A 24,560-nucleotide genomic window follows, 5' to 3' on the forward strand; every position below is an offset into this window, starting at 1 on the left:
CCTATCAGTATTGGAATTGGGTTTAAGATAATAGCTTGTTGGCTTCACCCCAACATTTCAGAACTCAGATGTGGCTGCAAGGATTCTCTCAAAGCTAGAGAGAATGTTTTGGCCTCTCAGGTAGCTGAGTGTGATGTCAGGAATGTTAACAACAAAGAGCGTTCCAAGCAAAGCATTTGCTGTTTTATATATCTAACCTAAGAGCTAAAGTGGAAGCCGAAGCACTAATATTCAGAGATGGAGGAGTCAAGGGGCCGCTGCCGCCTTTTGCTGCTTCTGATGGATGCCATTACTGATGCTCTACGATCATTGAAGTGGCAATGGCATGTTATGGGGCTTTGGTAGCATTTTAGTTGTGTCACTCCTGTCACATTGAATAAGTCATTTACACCTCTTAGGGCCTCAAGTTCATCATGTGTAAAACATGACCTAAAAGTCTTACCTTTTTTTTTTTAAGTTTATGTATGTATGTATGTATGTATTTAAGTTTATGTATGTGTGTATGTATGTATGTATGTATGTATTTAAGTAATCTCTATACCCAACTTGGGGTTCAAACTCACAACCCTGAGATCAAGAGGCACATGCTCTTCTGACTGAGCTAGCCAGGCACCACATCCCTGCCTTTTTACATAAGTATCATGAAGAGTAAATGGAGTAATTATGCAAACACATTTTAGGAACAGTGAATTATTATAAAAATATAGTGTGTTATTATCCATTCGCTCATTCCTCACCCATTCAGTATTTACTGAACATTCACCATGTGCCTCTGGAGTTGTTGACACACTGGGTTTTGTGAATAGAAGGGATGGGCAATTGAGGGCAGGTGACTAAAGAATACTTAAGGATTTCATCCTTGATGAGCATAACTAGGTTCTATAAATGGAGCCAAGGATAACGTGTATTTTTAATGAGTGAAGCTTGTTAATGAAGTCCTTGAGAGGCGCCTGGGTGGCTCACTTGGTTAAGTGACTGACTTCAGCTCAGGTCATGATCTCAAGGTTTGTAGGTTCAAGCCCCGTATCAGGCTTTGCGCTGATGGTGCGGAGCCTGCTTGGAATTCTTTCTCTCCCTCCCTCTCTTTCTGCCCCTCCCCCTCTTTCTGCCCCTCCCCACTTGCCTTCTCTTTCCCTCTCCCTCCCTCCCTCTCTCTCTCTCTCTCTCTCAATAAATAAATAAGCTTTAAAAAAATAATAAAGTCCTTGAAGGTCTCAAACCAGAAAGCTCACTCTGGAGGATATTTGAACAGTATGGTGTCTCCGGTTCACGTGGGAGTGTGCATTTCTCTTAGGTTGTTCTTTCTTTACATGAGAAAAGGATTTACATGACAAGTTTGGACAAGGGTACATTTTATAAGTTCTGTGAGGGAACTGTGAGGGAACACACCTCAAATCATTTAAGAAGAAACTCTCATGTGGAAGGAAACATAGTAGGACTTTTTCTGTTATGGAAATTTTGCACATTTTTATATTTTAATCCTGCCATTTGTATCTTTTATAGATTACATGCCCATGAGAGCTTTTATTAAATTGCTGGCAAAGTTAAACATAAATTTTGGTGGTGGGGCCCCTGGGTGCCTCGGTCAGTTAAGAATCTGACTCTTGGTTTCAGCTCATGTCATGAACTCACTTTCAGGAGTTCAAGACCTGCGTCAGGCTCTGCGCTGACAGTGTGGAGCCTGGTTGGGATTCTCTGTCTCCCTCTCTTTTTCTGCCCCTCCCCTGCTTGCACTCTCTCTCTCCTTCTCAAAATAAAAAAATAAACTTTAAAAAATAAATAAATTTTGTTGGGTACTTGCACTTTGGTGGTCATCAAAATGTATTGAAGAAATCACTTGATGGCTCAATTAATTGGATCATCTGAGAACCTATTCTGGTAGCTACTGTGCCTCAACAAATTCATTGGCTAAATCAGAGATCATTTTAGTTTACCTATTAAAAAGTAACTCAAATATTCTTATAGAATGCAAAACATTTACCTGATCAAATGTTGCTACCTTTTACTTTTATGTTTATGAGTAATTGTTTTATATATTTGGGGGCTCCGGTATTCGGCGCATAGACATTTATAATTGTTAGCTCTTCCTGATGGATAGACCCTGTAATTATTATATAATGCCCTTCTTCATCTCTTGTTACAGCCTTTAATTTAAAGTCTAGTTTGTCTGATATAAGTATGGCTACTCCAGCTTTCTTTTGACTTCCAGTGGCATGATAAATAGTTCTCCATCCCCTCACTCTCAATCTACAGGTGTCCTCAGGTCTAAAATGAGTCTCTTGTAGCCAGCAAATAGATGGGTCTTGTTTTTTTATCCATTCTGATACCCTATGTCTTTTGGTTGGCTCATTTAATCCATTTACTTTCAGTTTTATTATAGAAAGATATGGGTTTAGAGTCATTGTGGTGTCTGTAGGTTTCATGCTTGTAGTGATGTCTCTGGTACTTTGTTTCACAGGATTCCCCTTAGGATCTCTTACAGGGCTGGTTTAGTGGTGACAAATTCCTTCAGTTTTTGTTTGTTTGGGAAGACCTTTATCTCTCCTTCTATTCTAAATGACGGACTTGCTGGATAAAGGATTCTCGGCTGCATATTTTTTTCTGTTTAGCACACTGAAGATCTCGTGCCAATCCTTTCTGGCCGGCCAAGTTTCAAAAGAGAGATCAGTCACGAGTTTTTTAGGTCTCCCTTTATATGTGAGGGCACGTTTATCCCTTGCTGCTTTCAGAATTTTCTCTTTATCCTTGTATTTTGCCAGTTTCACTAAGATATGTCGTGCAGAAGATCGATTCAAGTTACGTCTGAAGGGAGTTCTCTGTGCCTCTTGGATTTCAATGCCTTTTTCCTTCCCCAGTTCAGGGAAGTTCTCAGCTATTATTTCTTCAAGTACCCCTTCAGCACCTTTCCCTCTCTCTTCCTCCTCTGGGATACCAATTATGCGTATATTATTTCTTTTTAGTGTATCACTTAGTTCTCTAATTTTCCCCTCATACTCCTGGATTTTTTTATCTCTCTTTCTCTCAGCTTCCTCTTTTTCCATAACTTTATCTTCTAGTTCACCTATTCTCTCCTCTGCCTCTTCAATCCGAGCTGTGGTGGTTTCCATTTTGTCATGCATTTCGTTTAAAGCGTTTTTCAGCTCCTCGTGACTGTTCCTTAGTCCCTTGATCTCTGTAGCAAGAGATTCTCTGCTGTCAGCTATACTGTTTTCAAGCCCAGCGATTAATTTTATGACTATTATTCTAAATTCACTTTCTGTTATATTATTTAAACCCTTTTTGATCAGCTCATTAGCTGTTGTTATTTCCTGGAGATTCTTCTGAGGGGAATTCTTCCGCTTGGTCATTTTGGATAGTCCCTGGCGTGGTGAGGACCTGCAGGGCACTTCCCCTGTGCTGTGGTGTATAACTGGAGTTGGTGGGCGGAGCCGCAGTCGGACCTGATGTCTGCCCCCAGCCCACCACTGTGTCCACAGTCAGACTGGTGTGTGCCTTCTCTTCCCCTCTCCTAGGGGCAGGATTCACTGTGGGGTGGGGTGGCCTGTCTGGGCTACTTGCACACTGCCAGGCTTGTGATGCTGGGGATCTGGCGTCTTAGCTGGGGTGGGTAGGCAAGGTGCACGGGGGCAGGAGGGGCAGGCTTAGCTTGCTTCTCCTTAGGTGATCCACTTCAGGAGGGGCCCTGTGGCAGCAGGAGGGAGTCAGATCCGCTGCCGGAGGTTTGGCTCCGCAGAAGCGCAGAGTTGGGTGTTTGCGCGGAGCGAGCAAGTTCCCTGGCAGGAACTGGTTCTCTTTGGGATTTTGGCTGGGGGATGGGCGGGGAAGATGGCGCTGGCGAGCGCCTTTGTTCCCCACCAAACTGAGCTCTGTCGTCAGGGGGCTCAGCAGCTCTCCTTCCCTCTGTCCTCCAGCCTTCCCGCTTTCTGAGCAGAGCTGTTAACTTATGACCTCCCAGACGCTAAGTTGTGCTTGCTGTTGGAACACAGTCCGTCAGGCCCCTCCGCTTTTTGCAAGCCAGACTCGGGGGCTCTGCTTGGCCGGCGAGCCGCCCCTCCGCCCCGGCTCCCTCCCGCCGGTCCGTGGAGCGCGCACCGCCTCGCTGCCCTTCCTACCCTCTTCCGTGGGCCTCTCGTCTGCACTTGGCTCAGGCGACTCTGTTCTGCTAATCCTCTGGCGGTTTTCTGGGTTATTTAGGCAGGTGTAGGTGGAATCTAAGTGATCAGCAGGACGCGCGGTGAGCCCAGCGTCCTCCTACGCCGCCATCTTCCAGTTCTCCTGCTACCTTTTACTTTTATTAAATCAGTTCTTGTTTTTTAACTGTATTTATTTACTTTGGGGTGGGGGGGTGGGTAGCAAGGGGAGGAGAGAGAGAGAATCCCAAGCAGGCTCCATGATGTCAGCACAGAGCCCAGTGCAGGGCTTGAACCCAACAACTGTGAGGTCACGACCTGATCAGAAATCAAGAGTCAGAGGCTTAACCAACTGGGTTAGCCCCAGTCAGTCCTTTATTTTCTGTGACTGCTTTTATTCCTTGTATATGGAATAGATATTTGTTTGTGAAGTAATATATACAAAAATATTTGCCCAAAGCAATCTGAGTTTGAATCCTCTATGCTGATGAAATTTGAACATTAGTTGTATCAGTAATTAAGTTGTTAAATTTTTTTTTTTTTTTTAATTTAGCCTCCCCAAAACACCTTTCTTTGAAAGAGCACAAGCAGGGGAGGTGCAGAGAGAGAGAGAGAGTGAGAGAGAGAGAGAGGCACAGGGACAGAAGATCTGAAGTGGACTCTGCACTGACAGCAGAGAGCCTGATGTGGGGCTTGAACTCACAAACTGAGATCATGACCTGAGCCGAAGTCGGATGCTCAACCAAAACAAACACACACACCCAGGCGCCCCAAGGCCAACGCGAAAACACCTTTCTTATGTGAGGAGATATCTTAAAAGAAATCCCAGCAACAGTGCTTGAAATGCACTGGGGCATATTTTTATCAGCTAACCTGTCAGGAGGTAGCTTGTGTAATAGGGTGTCTTCAAGGAATCATGTCTCATTCTGTGTTCCTACTCCATGGTCCTTTGCTCATATTTCAGCCATGAAGCAGGAAGAAGAACCAAAATCTTTTTACTCCCAAACCTTTTCCCTTGGTCTCTTCTTTTGAAGACTTTATATACATCTCACTGATCTCCAGAATTGCCTCTCCTCTGGCCACTGGCTGAAAGAGAAGCAAACCAGTGGCTAATTTAGCTTTCCAGTTTCTTTAGTAAAGGAAAGCAAGGGAGAAGGGGTTGTAAATGGGTTCTGAGTAGCCAATCCACAATTTCTGCAGCTGTGTGTTCACCTGTTAGAGAAAGTTCAAAGCACTTCGAATAAATATTTTAAGAAGGACTAGTGCCTTTGGGAAAATTTCAGGGTAGCAAAATCTTTTAATGTACTGTGTGATCTTGGCCAGGGAAAGATTTTCATGTGATTTTGTTACCCTTTTGCGGCAGAAGTGTGAGAAAGTTCTCTGGCTCAGATCCCATATTCTCTCAGGCTTTACACTAAGGCAATTTGTAGCATAAGTGTATATTTTTGTTTCTTAACTATCAAAGGTGTAGACCAGGTCCCATGATGCCACTCTTTTCAATGAAGCAAAGATAGTTCATCTGAAATATGGAGGTCATTTAAGACTCTGTCCTAGACAATTAGAGTGTGATTCTGTGAAAAGAATTCGCACTTTCAGAATAGGGGTACTTTGAGAAGAAAAACTTAAATTAATTGTCATTCATTACTTTAGAGATGAAATAAAAAATGAATTCAACTAACAGTTTTCTGAGGCCCCACAATTTATTTTTTTCTAAAGTGCTGTTGTTGGTTTTTTTTTCTCTCAATTTTGCCTGCTGACTGTGTTGGGATATACTATGCTGGACTGGTGTCTCCCATTATGTTATATGATGTGACCCAACAGAAGGCCTGCATTGTTGGCTTGTACTTCCCCTTGGATCTGCCAAACCTGTGACAATTTATTCTTTGTCAGTCATGACTTCAAACGGACCTATATGTGCAAGGTCCACATATATACCACCCCTGCCACACACACTGCCATATGTATGGAAATCAGAGTGAATTATGAGAAAGCATTTGATACAGTATTTTCATAAATTGTCCTAACATATTTGATGAATTCTGAGGTTTCATCTTCTTTAAAACCAAACCATAAGCTGAAGAGTGAGGAGGGGACAGCTCTTTTTCAGAGTAGAATTCTAATTAATAATTGGCTCAGGAATGATGAAAGTAGAAAATATCCACTTCTTGGTCAACCCCAGATAATCCTTATTGGATGTTAAAATTAATAGGACAAAGTATGACAGTAAATATGATATTTGCCTAGTCTCAAAGTATCTCCACACAAGATACATATTAGTAAAAAGGGGAAAATGGTAACTTCACAGTAAAGAGACCCGACAGACACCACCTTAATGGAGGGATCAAGATTAGCATTGCCAGTAGCGAGACATACTCTCATCCTGCCCCTCCTTGTGACAGGATGCACTGAGAAGGTCCAGCATCCCGTCTGACATCCTGATGGCTCTCTGCAGCCTTCCCTCTGGAACCCTGGATTCCTTCACTTCTTTTGCCAAGGTGACCTCCAAGCTCTGATACCTTCTTGGTCTATCTAGTCTCAAGGCCATTTCTCCAGGAAATTTCTAGGTGCATTCTTTGTTCAGAAGGCTGAGCTAGTGTAAGGAAGGATATAAAAAGAATAAGACACTGTAGCTGGCCTCCCTGCCAGGCTCTCCCTCTTCCTCAGAATTACCTACCTACCATCCGGTGGGGAGCCAACCACCCGTCCTTGCCCTGGCACAGGCTTGGACACCATGCCCTCCTTTCTCCCCTTGAGCTAAAAAGCATTCACCTTGAAACTCCCCACTCAGCACTAGAGAAGTTCCGAGGCCAACTCTCATACCCGTAACAGTAAATTAGCTTATCCACTATGATGCTGTTCTTTTGGCCTCTGAAAGCAGAATTTTGCCAAACCCATTGTAAATTTTCACGGCTCTGTTGGGGGTGAACAAAAATATAATTTCTCTAATACAGGAATGAGGCAGTGTTGCAAGACACCATTTTAAGAATCCTGCATAAATAGCTTAGCTACTGATAACTCTGCCTGCTTTGTCCCAGCCGAAGAGGAAATAAAAGCAGAACAGGAGGTGGTAGAGGGCATGGATATCTCTACTTGCTCCAAAAATCCTGGCTCCACCAAGAGAAGAGCCCAGAAAAGAAAGTTCCCCAGCCTTCCACATTCTTCCAATGGCCACTAGCCAGAAGACACATCAACAAGTCCCAAAGAAAAGAAAAAGAGTAGGGGCACCTGAGTAGCTCAGTTGGCTGAACCTCTGACTTAGGCTCAAGTCATGGTCTCATGGTTTGTGAGTTCTAACCCCACATCAGGCTCTGTGCTGACAGTGTGGAGCCTGCTTTGGATTCTCGCTCCCTCTCTCTCCCTGCCCCTCCCACTCTCTCTCTCTCTTAAATAAACTATAAAAAAGACAGGAATGCCTGGGTGGCTCAGTCAGTTAAGCGTCCAACTCTTGATTTCGGCTCAGGTCATGATCTCACAGTTAGTGGGATAGAGCCCTACATCAGGCTCTACACTGACAACATGGAACCTGCTTGGGATTCTCTCTCCCTTTCTCTCTCCTTCTTTCCCCCCACCAAAATAAACATTAAAAAAAAAAAAAAAAAACCTGGCTAACTGAACAATAACAGTAAGGAACAGTCAGAACTAAGAGATGGTCCATTTTAGTATATGAAGCAGCCACTCACCACAGACCCTGTTGATGTTGTACCACAGGATGGACACAATGATTTCTGCTGCTGGGTTTGTCAGCAGGAAGGCCAAGTCCTTTGCTGTGAGCTCTGTCCCCAGGCTTATCATGCCAAGTGTCTGAGACTGACATCAGAACAAGGGGGACAGACTTTGTGCAGAATTTCTGAGTATGAGAGAAGATTACAGTAGTAGAATACACTGAGACTCAGGGTGAAGCCATGACAATGCTCTCCATCCAACATTCACCCTACCTGCTCACGTTTGCCATTCAGAAAATGAGACAGCCAAGGACAGATGCATTCCAGAAGCCTGTTCCCTTGGAACAGCATCTTGACTACGTGAAAAGCATTTTCCATCCTATGGACCTTTGTACATTGGCAAAGAATGCTAAAAATAAAATGTATGGCCGCACAGCAGCTTTCCTGGCCAAGGCAAAGTGGATTTTGCACAACTGGATCGTTTATAATGGAGGAAGTCACAAACTGATGCAGATAGCAAAAGTACTCATCAAAATCTATGAGTATGACATGAATGAAATCAAAGCATGTCCCGTAGGTATCTAGCTGCTTGCAAAAGATGAGATAACTGGTTTTATGAGCCTCGTAGCAATCCACATCTTTTGGTCTGGGCAAAACTGAAGGGGTTCCATTCTCGCCTGCAAAAGCTCTGAGGGAGAGAGATGGATAGGTTGATGCTCATTTCTTTGGACAACATGACAGGGCCTGGGTTCCAACAAATAATTGCCACCTCATGTCTAAGTAAATTCCTTTTTCTGTGAAAAGGACAAAATGCATCTTCAGAGGTACCTGGCTGGCTCAGTCGATACAGCAAACAACTCTTGATCTTGGGGTTATAAATTGGAGCCCCTCATTCAGTGTACAGATTACTTAAAAATAAAATCTTTTTATTTTTGTATAAAGTTTATTTATTTTGAGAGAGAGCGAGAGAGAGGACACGCACAAGTGGACAGGGGCAGAAAGACAGAATCCCAAGCAGGCTCTGTGCTATCAGAACAGAGTCCAACAGGGCTTGATCTCATGAACAGGGAGACCATTGCTTGAGCCAAGATCAAGAGTCTCACGCTTAACCATCTGAGCCACACAGACACCCCAAAATCTTTTTTTTAAAAAAGATGTTCAATAGTGAAATGCAAGAGATGGAAGTGTACACAGAGAACATCTGCAGGAATTTTAGGGATTTTAATTACTCTTCCTTATGTAAACCCTATAGGCCCAACAGCCAACAAAATGCTGCTTGACACCAACAACCCTGGCACCAGCACCACCAAGATAGACAAGCAGGAGAAGGTCAAGCTCAACTTTGACATGACAGTGTCCTCCAAGATCCTGATGAGCAAACCCATGCTCAGCAGGGCACAGGCCGCAGGATCTCCTTGTCAGAAATGCCACACTCCCCAATGAGTACAAACTCTTCTGTGCACACAGGCTCTGACATGGAGCAAGATGCTGAGAAGAAGGCCACATCAAGCCACTTCATCGCCAGTGAGGAGTCCATGAACTTCCTGGACAAGAGCACAGCTTCACCAGCCTGGGCAAACATGACACAAGCCAGAGAGTTTACCTGGCAGTCCAAAACTGTCTCTCCTAAAGCATCAATGCCAATCACAACAAAAACAGATAAAAAGTCCACCACAGAAAGCATCCTGAATCTTAACTTGGTTTGAAGCAATGCTGAGATGGACCTAGAGGAGCTGAGTGAGTCGGTCCAACAGCAGGTGGCACCTGTTCCTGTCATCTCACACAACTGGACATAAATGAAATCTCAGATGTTTACATGGCTATATAGCACAGCGATTCAGAAGATTCTGAGAGGTCAGATAGTAGCAATAGTGTAATAGTGACAATGAACAGAAGTCCACGAATGAGCCAGAAGATGCAGAAGAAAAAGAGGGTAGTCAGATGGGCAAAGAGCCATCTGCTGTCAAATAAAGCTCCAACCGGCAAACCCAGTGGAGACTTAGGAAGAGGTAAAAAGCACCTGACCAACCAGTGAGGAAGCAGATCCAGGCTCAAAGAAAGGGGAAGTCCCCAGCCTGAGAAGGACTTTTCAGAAAAAATGAAAGCCTCTGGAGTCCCCCAGTGGCTCATTTGGTAGAGTGACCAACTCTTGATTTCAGCTCAGGTCATGATCCCAGGGTTGTGGGATCGAGCCCCGTGTTGGGCTCCACGCTGAGTGTGGAGCCTGCTTAAGATGCTTGCTCTCACTCGCTCTCTCTGCCCCTCTCCCCTGCTCACTTGCTCTGTCTCTAAAATAAAAAATAACAAAAAAACAATGAAACCCTTGCCTCATCCCATAAAGGATAAACTGGAGGGAAAAGATGAGATGGATCCCCAACAGTACATTTGGGCCTGGACTCTGATTCAGAGAGTGAACTCATCATATATTTAGGAGACCATTCTAAGAGAGGGACAAAAAAATAAGATAGAACCCAAAGAACCATCTCCCAAGCAAGGTGAAAGAATCTGTAACAGATTGACAAGAATATATAACCATAAAACAAAATGAAAGTAAAGAAGTCTGTACAAGATGAAGGTAGAATAGTAAGGTGTGGGAAAGTGTATGCACGGAAATACATACTGTTTCAGCCTTTAGAGTAAGCAAAGTTGGGCTTTCATTTTGCCTGTGAGCTTCCCAATAACCAAGGCAAACAGGAAAATACAGTCCCTTGAAAGATCTCATATTTTTTCAAAAAAATAAAAAATATTCCAGCTGGAAAAAAAAAAAAAGGAATAAGACCATTGAGCCTCCACAAGTTCAGAGCTTGGCCAAGGATGTATAAATATGAGCACATAAACATATGACAAATGTAACTAAGTTCTGTGATGTAAGTAGAAGCAATATCAGCACAGGGCTGGGCCTAGAAAAGTAAGCACTTATCATCATGACTAATAGACTTTCTCAAGATCCTGTGTATCAGTTACATTGTACTGATAGTATTAGAAAATCAAGGATCAAAGAAAGTCACTCAGATGTCAGATGACAGTGAGTGACAGAAGTTAGGGTACCATTTCCCCAACGGTGAAGGAAAAACATAGAAGAATGTGAATTAAAGATCAGCAAAGAGAATGAATATAGTACACAAAGAAATTCATCGATTTGTCATTAAGTAGAGGAGAGACTGTGATATAAAAATGATAAAAGAAGCACTAGTAATATCTAAATTAAATTCTTTGATTTCTTCTGGGGACATTTTGTCTGTATCCTGGTCAGATCTTTGTTCTGCTTTATAGCAAATTTTATTTTTTATTTTTTATTTTTTTAAAACAAACTTTTAAATGTTTATTATTTTTTAATGTTTATTTACTTTTGAGACAGAGACAGACAGAGCATGAACGGGTGAGGGTCAGAGAGAGAGAGGGAGACACAGAATCTGAAACAGGCTCCAGGCTGTGAGCTGTCAGCACAGAGCCCGACGCGGGGCTCGAACTCACGGACCACGGGATCATGACCTGAGCCGAAGTCGGACTCTCAACCGACTGAGTCACCCAGGCTCCCCAATGTTTATTTCTTTAGAGAGAGAGAGTGTGTGTGTGCACATGCATGTGGGAGAAAGGCAGAGGAAGAGAGAGAAGCCTTAGCAGGCTCCATACTGTCCTTGCAGAACCCCAACATGGGACTTGATCTGCAAACATGAGATTATGACCTGAGTGGAAATCAAGAGTCAGATGCTTAACCGACTGAACCACCCAGGCACCCCTATACCAAAATAAATTCTGATGAGTGTTTGTTGCTTTACCCTGAACAAGTGGCTCTCTCACACTTTCTCATGTGTATCTCACAATAATTCTGGGAAGTAGGTATGGGAAATACTGTCACTTCATAAACAAGAAAGCTGAGTCTCGCCAAGGGCTGGGAGTTAGTCCACATTAACCAGGTCCAGTGCACAGTGAACCACATCCTCATATCACACTTCCTGCTCCACGGGCTGTGCTCTTCCTACACCACCACTCAACTCTTCATAAATTAGTTGGGGAAACAAGCTGTCAGTAGTTGTGGTCTGACAGGGTTTTGATCTAGCCTCTCTGTTTAAACTTCTGGACTCTCAAGCAACCCAAAAATGAATGATAGGGGATTTCTAGTATAACCCCAGAAAATATAGTCCTGAAGGTGGTCCCCTGGAATGGTGTTAAGGATCAGTTAGGGAAGGGCGCCTGGGTGGCTCAGTCACTTAAGGACCTGACACTTGATTTCCACTCAGGTCATGATCTCACCCTTGTGGGATTGGACCCCACATCTGGCTCTGCTCTGAAAGTGAGGATCCTGCTTGGGATTCTCTCTCCCTCTCCCTCTCTCTCTCTCTCTCTCTACTCTCAAAATAAATGAATAAACTAAAAACAAAAACAACTAGGGAGAAGTCTTGCCATGCCAAAGGTCTCTTCTCTCTCATGAGGGCTTCAGGAGAGTAGCCGTCTCTTTCTTCCTCCCCACCTTCCCCTCATCTTCCTGCTCAGCGCGAATTCTGGATGCCATTGGCATTCTGGGGAATCAAGAAAGCTGACAAATGTGTTATTCTTCCCCCAAGCTGCTCATTACTTTATCAAACTTAATTTATGTAGTGAGCATGTCATGTAGAATGGTTCTTAGATACATTCCTTTTCTGATATTCTCCAGGAAAGACAAAATGTAATTCACACGGTGCAATAGATTGTTTTCATGAGGCTGCCACATCTTCGAAGGATGACTAAAACGTGCTGCATCCTGAGAGATAGGAGAGAACAATACAGACCGGTGACAAAGGGACCCATACAAATGTCCTTTCAGAGGCTTTCACTCATCAGTCAATACCCACCTCCAGATACAATTCCATTCATCACATTAAAATGTGTAATTCCCCCCGTACAGCATATTGTTGGTGAAAACATTTCTCACAGGTGTTTGACATTGTTTACTTTTTAGTATGATATCTCCACACCTTCTTCCTTTGAGGAAGGTGTTGACATCAGGTTATTTCTTCTCAATGAGTGCACTGTCGTCAAGTGGAGGCTCAATCATACAGAGACTTTCCATAACCACTCATAATCCCGCCTTCCGACTGACTCATCCTGAAGCCTCTTGCAGTTTTCCTGAACCTCTCCCTATACCTGTGGAACTTTCCACAAACTATTTAGACTGTGGTCACGAGGAGGCACCAAGTCAGGCAGAATGATTATGTGTGGAAAGTATCTGAAGGTTGTGTGACCACAACAGGCAACCTGATGAGCGCAAGGGGAAAAGGAAAGGACGGCATTCTGTCATTTCATGTTTCAGTTCCTCAGTCACACAACCTCTCTGGCTCGTGTTTTCTTACAGGTAGGCCCCCATTTTCCTTTATTTTATGCGTATAGAAAAGTATTTCATTTTGGAACTAGAGGCCCTCATTTCTCCCCTTCCAATCCCATCGTTCTCTCTGCCATCCCCAGGGACCACCTGTAAACTAAGTGGGACTAAGTTATTTTAACTGCTATTTCCAGATTCTTCACAGATTCCTGTGGAATTTCCCTCCGTTAAGCTTTGGTTAGTAAATTAGACATCCTGCCTGCATCTGTTGAATCTCACTGAAGAGTGAAGACAACTCATAGCTGTTGGGTGGAAAATTGTTTATAGAAGCTGGAAAAACAGATTACAAGAATGGGATATTTTAGCTCTTCTTTATGACCCATGTACTTGAACAGAATGAATAGCCTGAAAGCCTGATGACCTACGTAAGCAGATTGGCATTGGCTTTGCTACGACCAGGTTTTCTCTAACCGTAGGCTCTGTATAGCTCAAGTTTGCTCCCTTTATAAGATGAATATTCCATTAGCTGCAATCTCCAGAGGAGCCATAGCAGCTTTGGGTGGTTTTTTTTGTTTGTTTGTTTGTTTTGTTTGTTTTTTTTAAGGAGTGGAGAGGGACGGGGAAGCTATCTCCCATAACACTAAAGGCACAATTCTAAGAAATAGGTATTTGATCACTGTTTTTTGGGGTTTTTTTTGTGTTTTTTTGGGGGGAGGGGTTGATCATTGTTTATTAGTTATCTTAATTTTAATGAGGGTTTCAGGAGACCCTCTTTCTCTCCATCTGCTCCCCTCATCTTCCTTTTCAAAATTGTCTAGTAATGTTTGTAATTAATTTTGCTTTCATTTTTAAAACACAAAAACACTGTTTGATATCATTTTCATGTCATCATCTTTACAATCATACAACATTTTGAAATTGTAAAGCATATACCTGTTATTTTCTCACGAGATGAATCCATATAATTGCTTGAGTGCAATCTCATCGGCCACAATTAAACTGTACTTAGTGAATGCCCATGTACATGTTTTACCCCAAAGGTTGCTACTAGTTCTTGACCCTCACCTCAAGGTCATATGTCAACCCTGCACAAACTTTATTCTAGGAAACCTTTCCACTGAATTCTCTTTTCCTTTTAACTGAAAAAAAATTTTTAATGTTTATTTTATTTTTGAGAGAGAGACAGAGCGCAAGCGGGGGAAGGGCAGAGGGAGACACAGAATCAAAGCAGGCTGAGCTGTCAGCACAAAGCCTGACGCGGGGCTCGAACTTACAGACCATGAAATCATGACCTGAACCGAAGTCAAAGACTTAACTGACTGAGCCACCAAGGCACCCCTGAAATTTTCTTTTTTTTTATGTTTATTTATTTTAGAGCACACAAGTGAGGGAGGTGCAGAGAGAGAGGGGGTACAGAGGATCCTAAGCAGCGGGCCTCAAACTCAATAACCGTGAGATCACGACTTGAGCCAAAGTGGGACACCCAACCACCTGAGCAACCCAGGTGCCCCTCCACTGAATTCTAACATAGGCCCACAACTCTGAAACCCAAAAAGTTATGAAACTGAAATTTTTTTCTTAGAAATTTTGGCACACAATTCTTTAGGTGGGGTAGGGGCAGAGAGAGAGACAAGATTCAAAGGGGGCTCTGTGCATTCAGCAGAAGGCCTGATGCAGGGCTCTAGTTCATGAACCATTAAATCATAACCTGAGCAGAAGTCAGACACTTAACTGACTGAGCCACCCAGGCACCCCTGGGGTGAAACTTTTTATTAAAAAATCATAAAAAGGTTCATGTGTTTGATTTCCTGCTGGTAGAATTACATAAAGTATGCACTATCCACTTCATTATCCTTCTGAAATCTGAAATATTTTGGTTTTCAAATTACATCTGGCCCAAAGGGCTTTGAGTAAGAGATTGTGGGTCCTTACACACACACACACACACACACACACACACACACACACACACGTATGTGTGGATATGTTATAGAACATAAGTTTAAGAATTTCTAGGTGAGGGGTGCTGACAGTGAGGAGCCTGTGTGGGATTCTGTCTCTCTCCCTCCCTCTTTGCCCCTTGCTCACTCATGCTCTCTCTCAAAAATAAAATAATTTTTTAAAAGATCAAAAAAGAATTTCTAGGTGAAATAAACGGATGTCTTTTTTTCTTATGTCTTTTCTTTGTGACTTCCAATGTGAGGTGTAGAATGCAGTGTTTTCTAGGCATATTTGAGTGAATAACCTCCTTATCAAGGAGCTTCTCCATGCCAAGTCAATAAAACTTTGCTGGAAAAATCACGTAAGAATAGAAAGACTGTCCCAGATCTGGAGGATTGCACAATGCTCTCATTTCCAACACTTGCAAAACCTGCATTTACAAGGTTATCTATTATACCCACATTGCCAAATGAATGGCCTTTACTCAATCCCTATCTTCCCTCTTAGTATTTGACATGGTTGATCACATTCTTCTTGAGACTTTATTTGGCATCCAGGACACCACACAATCCTCTTATTCTACTGTGTGTGTTTTTTTTTTTTAATGTTTGTTTATTTTTGAGGGAGAGAGTGAGCGAGCAGCGGAGAGACAGAGAAGGAGACAGTGGATCTGAAGCAGGCTCTGCTGACTGTAGAGCTCAAACTCATGAACTGTTGACATCATGACCTGAACCAAAGTCCAGCACTTAACCGACTGAGCTGCCCAGGTGCCCTCCACTGCTTATTTGCTGCTGTTTCTATCTCCTTTGTTGGAATAACATCCTCTTAATCTGTAAATGTTGGAATGACTCAAAGTTCACATCTGTAGATGTGTTCTTTTCTCTGTGTTTACTCTTTATTTAATCTAATTCCCAGGTCCCTAACCTTAAATCCTCCTATCTAAAAACCCCCAAATGTACATGTCTACCCTAAACCTCTCTGCTGATATCCAGTTTTCTCAACTTTGAGGTTTAGTCTGCATTTCAATTTTACCATGTCGAGAAACTGAACTCCTGATTGCTCTTCTGTCCAAGTCTAATCCATTCCCCAGTGTTCTCCCTCTTAGGATGTTTAATTTACTAGCGATGCCCAACCAGCTCTTTGAGGCAGTGCCAGATTCATCACAAAATGCACATAAGCAAACAATGGTTCTTTTAACTTTGTAAATGTTTGGCCTTCATTTTGAGTCCCAATTCAACATGAAGGCAAAAAATTGAATTCAGCCATCACCGTTATAGAATTGTCTTAGCCAAATCAATTTTAAACTCAGATGGTTAAGGATTTTTGCATATCCCTCTTTCTCTTAGGGTGGCACATACGTTCAAGGGCTCATGTAAAATAATGGCATTTTAGAAAACTCTGGAAACTGTATTGTCAGCCGAGCTTCATGCAGATATCCTCTGGAAGGCACTTGACTCACCTTTGGTCACTGGCAGCTGTCTATACTGGCACCTGACTCCCAGTTCTGCCATCATGTCCAGGCTCTGTAAGTCCATCCACCTGCTGAGTGTCCTGTTTCTCTCAGGCACGAGGCCCTTTACAGACCTTCACCATCTCTCAGCCCTTATGCACCCCCTTATTGGGAGATAAGACAAAGCTAGGGAAACTTGCAGATGCTATTTTGTTGACACCAGGCTGGAACACTGGCGGAAAAACCAGCAGCACTTGGAGATCTTGGTAGATCGGAGATTTATTTAACACCGGTGGGCTCAGAGGAGACGGTTTCTCCGAAGATCTGAGCACCGAATTCAAGTGGAAAGGGTAATTTATAGTTGTCAGCTTCCACATCTGTGGGGGTTTTTGCACGCATGGCAAACAGGGCAAGAAGAACCCCCTCCAAGCTAGAGACCAGAACTTTAGTCCCGTTGGCCATCTTATGGTATAAAACTTTATTCATTTTTGCAACAATTTCACGAGAAGCATTCTGGGTGTGATTGTCTGAGTCCCGATCTTCTGTGCTGCCATTTCTTCTTTTTGAGAATAGCTTTTTTAAGTTTTTTAAACCATTCTTTAACACAGGCGCGTGCACGCTCACACACACACACACACACACACACACACACACACACACACACACACTCTTCCCTCAGAAGTAATGGGAAATTTCAGACCCCAACTGAGAGAGTCACACCATCTAACAATTCTGTACCCTCCTCTGACTCTTTCTTACTCTGGCTGATTTAACTTTGTCTAATCTCCAGATTGGGGAAATGTATATTTTCATGCACTCTATTTATTTATCAATACATATTATAAACTATTTCCAGCATTTAAAATACCGGCTATCCAGGTGCGCCTGGGTGGCTCAGTCAGTTAAGCGTCCGACTTTGGCTCAGGTCATGATCTCGCGGTTTGTGAGTCTGAGCCCCGTGTCGGGCTCTGTGCTGACAGCTCGGAGCCTGGAGCCTGCTTCGGATTCTGTGTCTCCTTCTCTCTGCCCCTCCCCCACTTGTGCTCTGTCTCTCTCTATCAAAAATATACAAACGTATAAAAAAAAATTTTAAATACAGGCTATCCAGCTTAGATGTGAAGTTATCCAGCTAGATGTAAAGCACTATAGATTGAACTGAAGCCATCTGTATCAGGTTGAATAACTTAGCAACAAACAATGCCCAAATCTCAGTAGCTCGTTACAATAAAAGTTTATTTCTCTTTCACACCAAATGTTCAATATGGATTGGTAGGGATGGTGTTTCACTGAGGTTACTCAGGACGCTGCGCTGATGCAGGCTTCATCTCATTATATGGACTATTGTATCTTATGCAGAAAAATCAGTTTGCTTTCTTCCTTTCCATCCTTATGATGAGGAAGCATGAGGCAGGCTGAGGGGCAAAGCACAAGCTACTAAGTTTATGGTAATTTCTTACAGAATCAATAGGAAACAAATTATACACACACACACACACCCAAGTGGGATATGTGTGATATTCCTTAGACCCTTGGCTACCCCAAAAACAGGAAAGGAGAAAACAACAAATGATTAAACTGTTAAGAGTCTCCACCAGTTTACCAGAAAAAGGCAATCCCATCAACAGCCTAAAGTCCAGGAACTGGCTACTGTCTTAGTGTTAATGCTTTGCTAGAGGGGAAAACAACCTTAGCTTGACAATAGCTAGGCTTCCAATCTGTGAGTCATTAGCATATGAAAATACTTTTAGGAACTGGCTTTCCCTGACTCCATCAAACTGTTACCCACCCACTCCCCCCACTTACAGTGCAGCTCTTCCTGCCCACAGATCCTGTTAAGTATAAACGTTGGTTGTGGTTGGTGATGTTTTGGATAGCTTTCTCCTTCTTTTTCTAAACTGTTGTTTCAGCCTAGAATGTATTTCCAGATTATTTTAGAGATTTGCTTTTAATACCAACACCAAATTGATGGTACTTGAAGGGGAGCAGAATATATAACCCCCAAAATATGCCACTTTGGTGTGTAGATTATTTTGAGCTGAAGGCAGTCAAGAACCAGCCGACCTAAGAAAAAAACTTACCTTTCCCTTAATGACCTAAAAAAGTTTTAGATAGGGGGTTAGAGCTATTGAAAGAGAGAACTTTTATCTAAAGGACCTATCTGTATGGCAGCCAAGGGCAGGCTGGCCCAAGGTGAGCCACTTTGGCATAAAGATTATTTTGAGTTAAAGGTAATCAAAACCGTTAAGGAAGGAAATGCTCTCTGCCTCCCCTTCAGCTACCTAAATTTACATTGGAAAGGAAAAAAGCCTATACCAGGAAGAGAGCTATTAAAAGAGACTGCTTTGCACTTAAGAACCTCATCTGCCTAACAGGGCAAACTTTGTTATTTAAAACATCTCTTTTTACCTTCCTGCTGAATAGTCTTAATCAGCTTGTATCCTCAGACCCTACCCCTCTCTTTAGCTCTTTTGATCTTCCTGTTGCCTCACTGTCTTTGGAATTTCCCTGTGTGGATTCCCCATATACATGCCTATTAAATTTCATTTAAGTTTCATTTTCATTTTCTCCCATGAATCTGTCTCTTGTCAATATGATTCTAAGTCCAGCTAGAAGGACCATAGGGCAGAGGAAGGTCTTCTTCCCCGACACAGGGCAAACCTCTCATTTACCAAACATCTGTTCCTCTTACTGTCCGATAAATTATTCCCTTCTTTGAAGCCCCTATTCCCTTCCTTAGCTCAGAATGGCAGATACACCTCAACTGCCTGACTTGCCCGTGGATCTTATATTTTCACAGGGCTCCCTTATGTACGAAATTAAATTTGTCTTCTGTTCATTTGTCTTATGTCAATTTCATTATTAGACCAGCCATGGCACCTAGATGGGTAACAAAAATTTTTCCTCCCCTATGGACTGAAACAATTTTAACCTTTGCCGCAGCATTCTGCTGTAGGTTGCTATTCCTCTGGGACACAAAGCAAGGAATAGCCTCTACCTCCTAGTCTTGTTTTAATGGGGAAGGATTGTGTGGTTTGAATAAAAACAATTGTCAGAAATGACAGAAAAAAATCAGTGATTATGCCAAGATTTTCTTTCACAACATGACACGGGATTCATTTTTTTTTTATTGAAAATTGCACTGCTTACATTCACCCTTATTGCATACAGCTTCTGTTCAGTCTACTTATCCATTCTCCTGGTGGTAGTCGTTTTCAGGTTTTTATGACTAAGAGCTTCTATGAACATTATCGTACATATTTTGTGATGGTGGTGGAGGCAGTGTGGCGGGGGAAGAGAAGGAGGAAGAGGATGTGTGCAAAAGTTTCTTTTGGGTATATGACTAGGCTGGGCTATATGGTATATGAATGTTCATCTTTGCAAGATACTGTTGCAGGATTTTTTACCTCAGTACTCGGGGTCCACCGTCTCACTGCTTCGAAGAATGAAGAGGTGGACACAGAATAAAATGAGCAGCAGGCAAAAGTTTATTAGAGTATAAGATCAGAAAGTAAGAATAGTATGAAAGCTCTCTTTACAGAGAGGGGGCATTTGAAAGAGAATGCCCACAGCTATACACGAGGGACTCTGTTTTGTGGGATTTGGGTGGACCCCTATCCTTTCCCCTTGTTTCTTCTCAGGTTCTACCCGTATTGTCTGGATCACTCTTGGTGTTAGGTTATCCATTCCTGATTGACTTGATTCTATTGTGTGAGGAGTCAGACTGTGGTCATATGGTCCCTTGTATAACAAAAGTTTTATAGTTTACTTATTTTACTTTTTTAATTTTTTTAAATTTTTGTGAGAAAGCAAGTGAAGGAGAGGCAGAGAGAGACAGAGAGGGAGAGACAGAGAACCCGAAGCAGTCTCCACAAGGTCAGCACAGAGTCCCTCCAATATGGGGCTCGAAGTCACAAAGTATGAGATCAAGATCTGAGCTGAAATCAAGAGTCAGACATTTAACTAAACCACCCAGGCACCCCGTGTTTACTTATTGAAGTTAGGTGTTTTGTTTGTCAAATTTCTGAGGGGAAACTGAGGGGGAGTAGGTGGTGTCACATTCTTAAGAGGAACCTTATGCTTGAGGGAGATTGCTCGTGGTCAGATGTTCCCAGTATTGTTTTAAAACATGTTTTTTTCCCTACCCAGGGAACTCAGCTCCCAACCTTTCCCTCTCTGCCTTATTTTATCCTATCTTTCCCTATCATAATATTGCCAGCTGTTTTCCAAAGTGATTGTAGTAATCAATACTCCATCTAGCGATGTCTAAAAGATCACAATAAGCTGGATCTTCTCCAACCCTTAGTATTATCAGATTTCTTACTTTTACCAACAAAATGGGTGCAAAATTGCCTGTCATTCTACTATTGATTTGCATTGCCTTGCTCACTAATGCAGCTAACCACTTTTTCACAATTTTTCCTCTGTGTATGCCTTTTGCTCTGTGAAATACCTGTTCATGTCTTTATAGCTTCTATGAGATTATTTGCCCTTTTTTTTCAAAGAAGAAAAACTTAAATTGAAAAAGTCAGGGGCGCCTGGGTGACTAGTCAGTTAAATGTCCGACTTCAGCTCAGGTCATGATCTCACAGTTCATGGGTTCACTCCACACTGACCTTGCAGATCCTGTTTGGGATTCTATCTCTCTCCCTCTTTCTCTGCCCCTCCCCCACTCACGCTTTCTCGCTCAAAATAGATAAATAAATTTAAAAAAAAAAGAAAAAGTTAAAGGTGCTTCAAGAAAGGAAGATAGCTGTTACAGTCAAATAAAAAGATCTCAGTTTCAAAGAATAAGGTCTCTTATCTTCAGTAGCTGTTGGATGCTAAGCTAGACTGTGGTTTAAGGATTAATTCCAAATTAATTTAGACTGGGTTTTTTCCCAAAGAATTTGTTCTCTCTTTTTTTTTTTTTTTTTTTTTTTTTTTTTTTTTTTTTTTTTTTTTTTTAGAGAGAGTGTGAGAAGAAGAGGAGGGGAAGGAGGGAGGAGGAGGAGGAGCAGGAGAGAGAGAGAGAGAGAGAGAGAGAGAGAGAGAGAGAATGAATCTTAAGCAGAGCCCATTGTGGGGCTTCATCCAACCACCCTGGGATCATGACTGGAGCCAGACATTCAACCAATTGAACCACCAAGACACCCCTCATATTCTTAACTTTTAGTTCCTATTTGGGTTCACATCTGAAACCCTTGCTTGATGTTAAGAGGACAGAAGTGGCTCGAAAGTTATTTTGCCAGTGAGGTGGAGAGAAAGGCCAGGGCTGAGCAAAACTGGGAGACAGGCTCCATACCAGATGTTACCAATCAGTCTACATTTCTGGATTTTTCATTCCTTCTGTTAGCACCTTCAGGAAACTTAATAAAAGGACTATTGACATAGATGTGGACAAAGTTAAGAGAAATATGAAAGTGAGTTGTATGTTAAATATCTTAATAGGGGTCTGCTTTGACTCCAGAATTATCCCTAGGGTCTAGCCTAGAAAAATCATGATCTTTGGTTTGTTTCTTATTTGGTTTATTTTGCTAGATTTATATACATGCCACCTTAGAATTTTACTGGGTAATTTTCCGTTTCCGTTGTTACAAGTCAGAGGAAGAACGTGGGTGAAAATAAGGGCTCAATGGATAAGTAAATCTGATTTCTAAAATTTTACTCTGAACAAAGTATCATGCTGCTCTTATAAAAAATTAAAGATAACACACATGTTTATGGAGAAGTTTGACTGAGTCTCAATAAAAGTGTGAAATGGTGCGTTATGTATATTTGAAGAAAGCAAATAAGCAAACATCCAGCAGAAGGGAAAGGATGGATGTAGAACACAGAAGGAGATTATATGTTACTATTTCATCTATTTGAATTCTAAAAATTTAATAATGTTCAGTGGATAAAAGGAGGATAGAAAAGAAATTGGAATCTCAGAAAGAAATAAAATCCCTTCCAGCCAAAGATGATAAAATCAATATTTATCAAGCAAACAAGATCATAAAAAACTTACATGGTTTCCTTTCCTACTTAATCAGAAAAGGGTGTATTGATATTTGCTTTAGATAGTAGAAGAAAAATAAAGTTGAAATTGTGGGAGGGAAGAAGGGGTGCCTGAGTGGCTCAGTCAGTTGGTTGAGTGTCTGACTTTGGCTCAGGTCATGATCTCGTGCTTCATGAGTTTGAGCCCTGCATAGGGCTCACTCCTGTCAGCACAGAGCCCACTTAAGGTCCTCTATTTCCTCTCTGTGTACACCTCCCCCACTCACACTTTCTTTCTCAAAAATAAGTAAAATATTTTTAGAAAAAAGAAATTGTGGAAGGGAAAATACTTGATTTTTCATCAGCTAATGGATTATTTCTAAGAACAAGAAAAAGCAAGTCAAAGCAAGAGAGTATATATAGGTATAGATATATAGATAGTCTTTTAGATAGATAAACCTATAAATAGGTATTGATGTGTGTGATATTTTGATTTGTAATAAGAAATATATATTTGGTCTTTGTCCATTTCCTGACACAGAGCTCCTAAAACCTTTGGAATTTTCTAAGTGATAGGAGCAATAAAAATGTCTTTTGTTATTCATAACAAATGCCTTTCAACCACACCTGAGTTTATGTTAATGAGGTGACTTTGGAAGCAACTAAGAATGGGGGCTAGTTGCCAAAGAACCAACCACATGATTAGAGATCAGACCAGTTCATCCTACCCCTGATTTCCTGGAAGGAAGAGAGACTGTAGATTAAATCAATCATCAGTGGCCAATGATTTAATCACTCTTGCTTATGCAATGAGTGCATAAAAACCCAAAAGGACAGGGTTCAGGGAACTTCTAGGTTGGTGAACACATGGAGATTTAGGGACAGTAGTGCTCCTGAAGAGTACTGGTCCTTTCTGCATACCTTGCCCTATGCATCCCTTCCATCTGGATGTTCCTGAGGTATATCTTTTTATAATAAACTGGTCATCTAGTAAGTACAGTTGACCCTTGAACAACATGGATTTGAACTGTGTGGGTCCATTTACAAATGCAGATTTTCTATGATCATACAGTACTGTAGATCTATTTTCTCTTCCTTGTGATTTTCCTAATATTTTATTTTCTCTAGCTTATTTTATTATAGAAAGACAATATATGATACATATATAAAATATGTGTTATCAACTGTTTATGTTATTGGTAAGGGTTCCAGTCAACAGTAGGCTATTAATGATTAAGTTTTTGGAAAGTCAAAAGTTATAAAGGGATTTTCAGCTATGTGGAGGGTTGGTGCCCCTAAGGGTCAACTGTAAAATGTTTCTAAGCTGTTTTGTGAGCTGCTCTAGCAGCTCCAACCCAAGGTGGGGTTCATTGGAACCTCCAATCTATATCCAGTTGGTCAGAAGCACAGGTGATAACCTGGGTTTGTGATTGGCATCTGAAGTTAAAGTGAGGGCAGCCTTGTAGGACAGCCCTCAACGTGTGGGATCTGATGCTATCTCATGGTAGAGAGTGTCAGAATTGAGTTGAATTGTAGGGCACCCAGCTGGTGTTTGAAAATTAATTACTTGTTGGTGTTGGGGAATCCACCCCTACACTGTAGTTGGGTAAGCAGAACCTAAATAATTTGTTGGAAAAATGTGGAAGAATGGCAAATTATACTTTATAGTAGAAAGCCAACTACTAAATGTAGAAAAAATAAATTTGGTAATCATCATGATAAAAACTAATCCAGGTAAGAATCATCACCAGATTCTAATTTTTTTAGGTTTATTTATTTATTTTGAGAGAGACAGAGACAGCCTGAGCAGGGGGAGGGGCAGAGAGAGAGGGAAAGAGAAAGAATCCCAAGCAGGTTCCATGCTGCCATGTGTGGAACCTGACACATAGGGCTCAAACTCACAAATCATGAGATCATGACCTGAGCTGAAACCAAGAGTTAGTCGCTTAACTGATTGAGCCACCCAAGCACCTCAAGAATCATGAACAGATTCTAAAACTAGTGAATGAAAGTCCACAGTTCAATAAGGTAGTGACATCATTTGAAAGAATCTTCCTCGGGGCGCCTGGGTGGCTCGGTTGGTTAAGCGTCCGACTTCGGCTCAGGTCATGATCTCACGGTCC

At 41.9% G+C, this 24,560-nt stretch overlaps 1 pseudogene; it reads left to right on the forward strand.

The window, feature by feature from the left end:
• Positions 1-20,176, forward strand: part of LOC121026000 (protein kinase C-binding protein 1-like) — a 28,482-nt pseudogene extending 8,306 nt beyond the window's left edge.
• Positions 20,177-24,560: the final 4,384 nt, after the last annotated feature.

Source organism: Herpailurus yagouaroundi, unplaced genomic scaffold, assembly GCF_014898765.1.
Source record: "Herpailurus yagouaroundi ecotype Mexico unplaced genomic scaffold, PumYag 67793, whole genome shotgun sequence".
In the NCBI taxonomy this organism is placed as follows: Eukaryota; Metazoa; Chordata; class Mammalia; order Carnivora; family Felidae; genus Herpailurus; species Herpailurus yagouaroundi.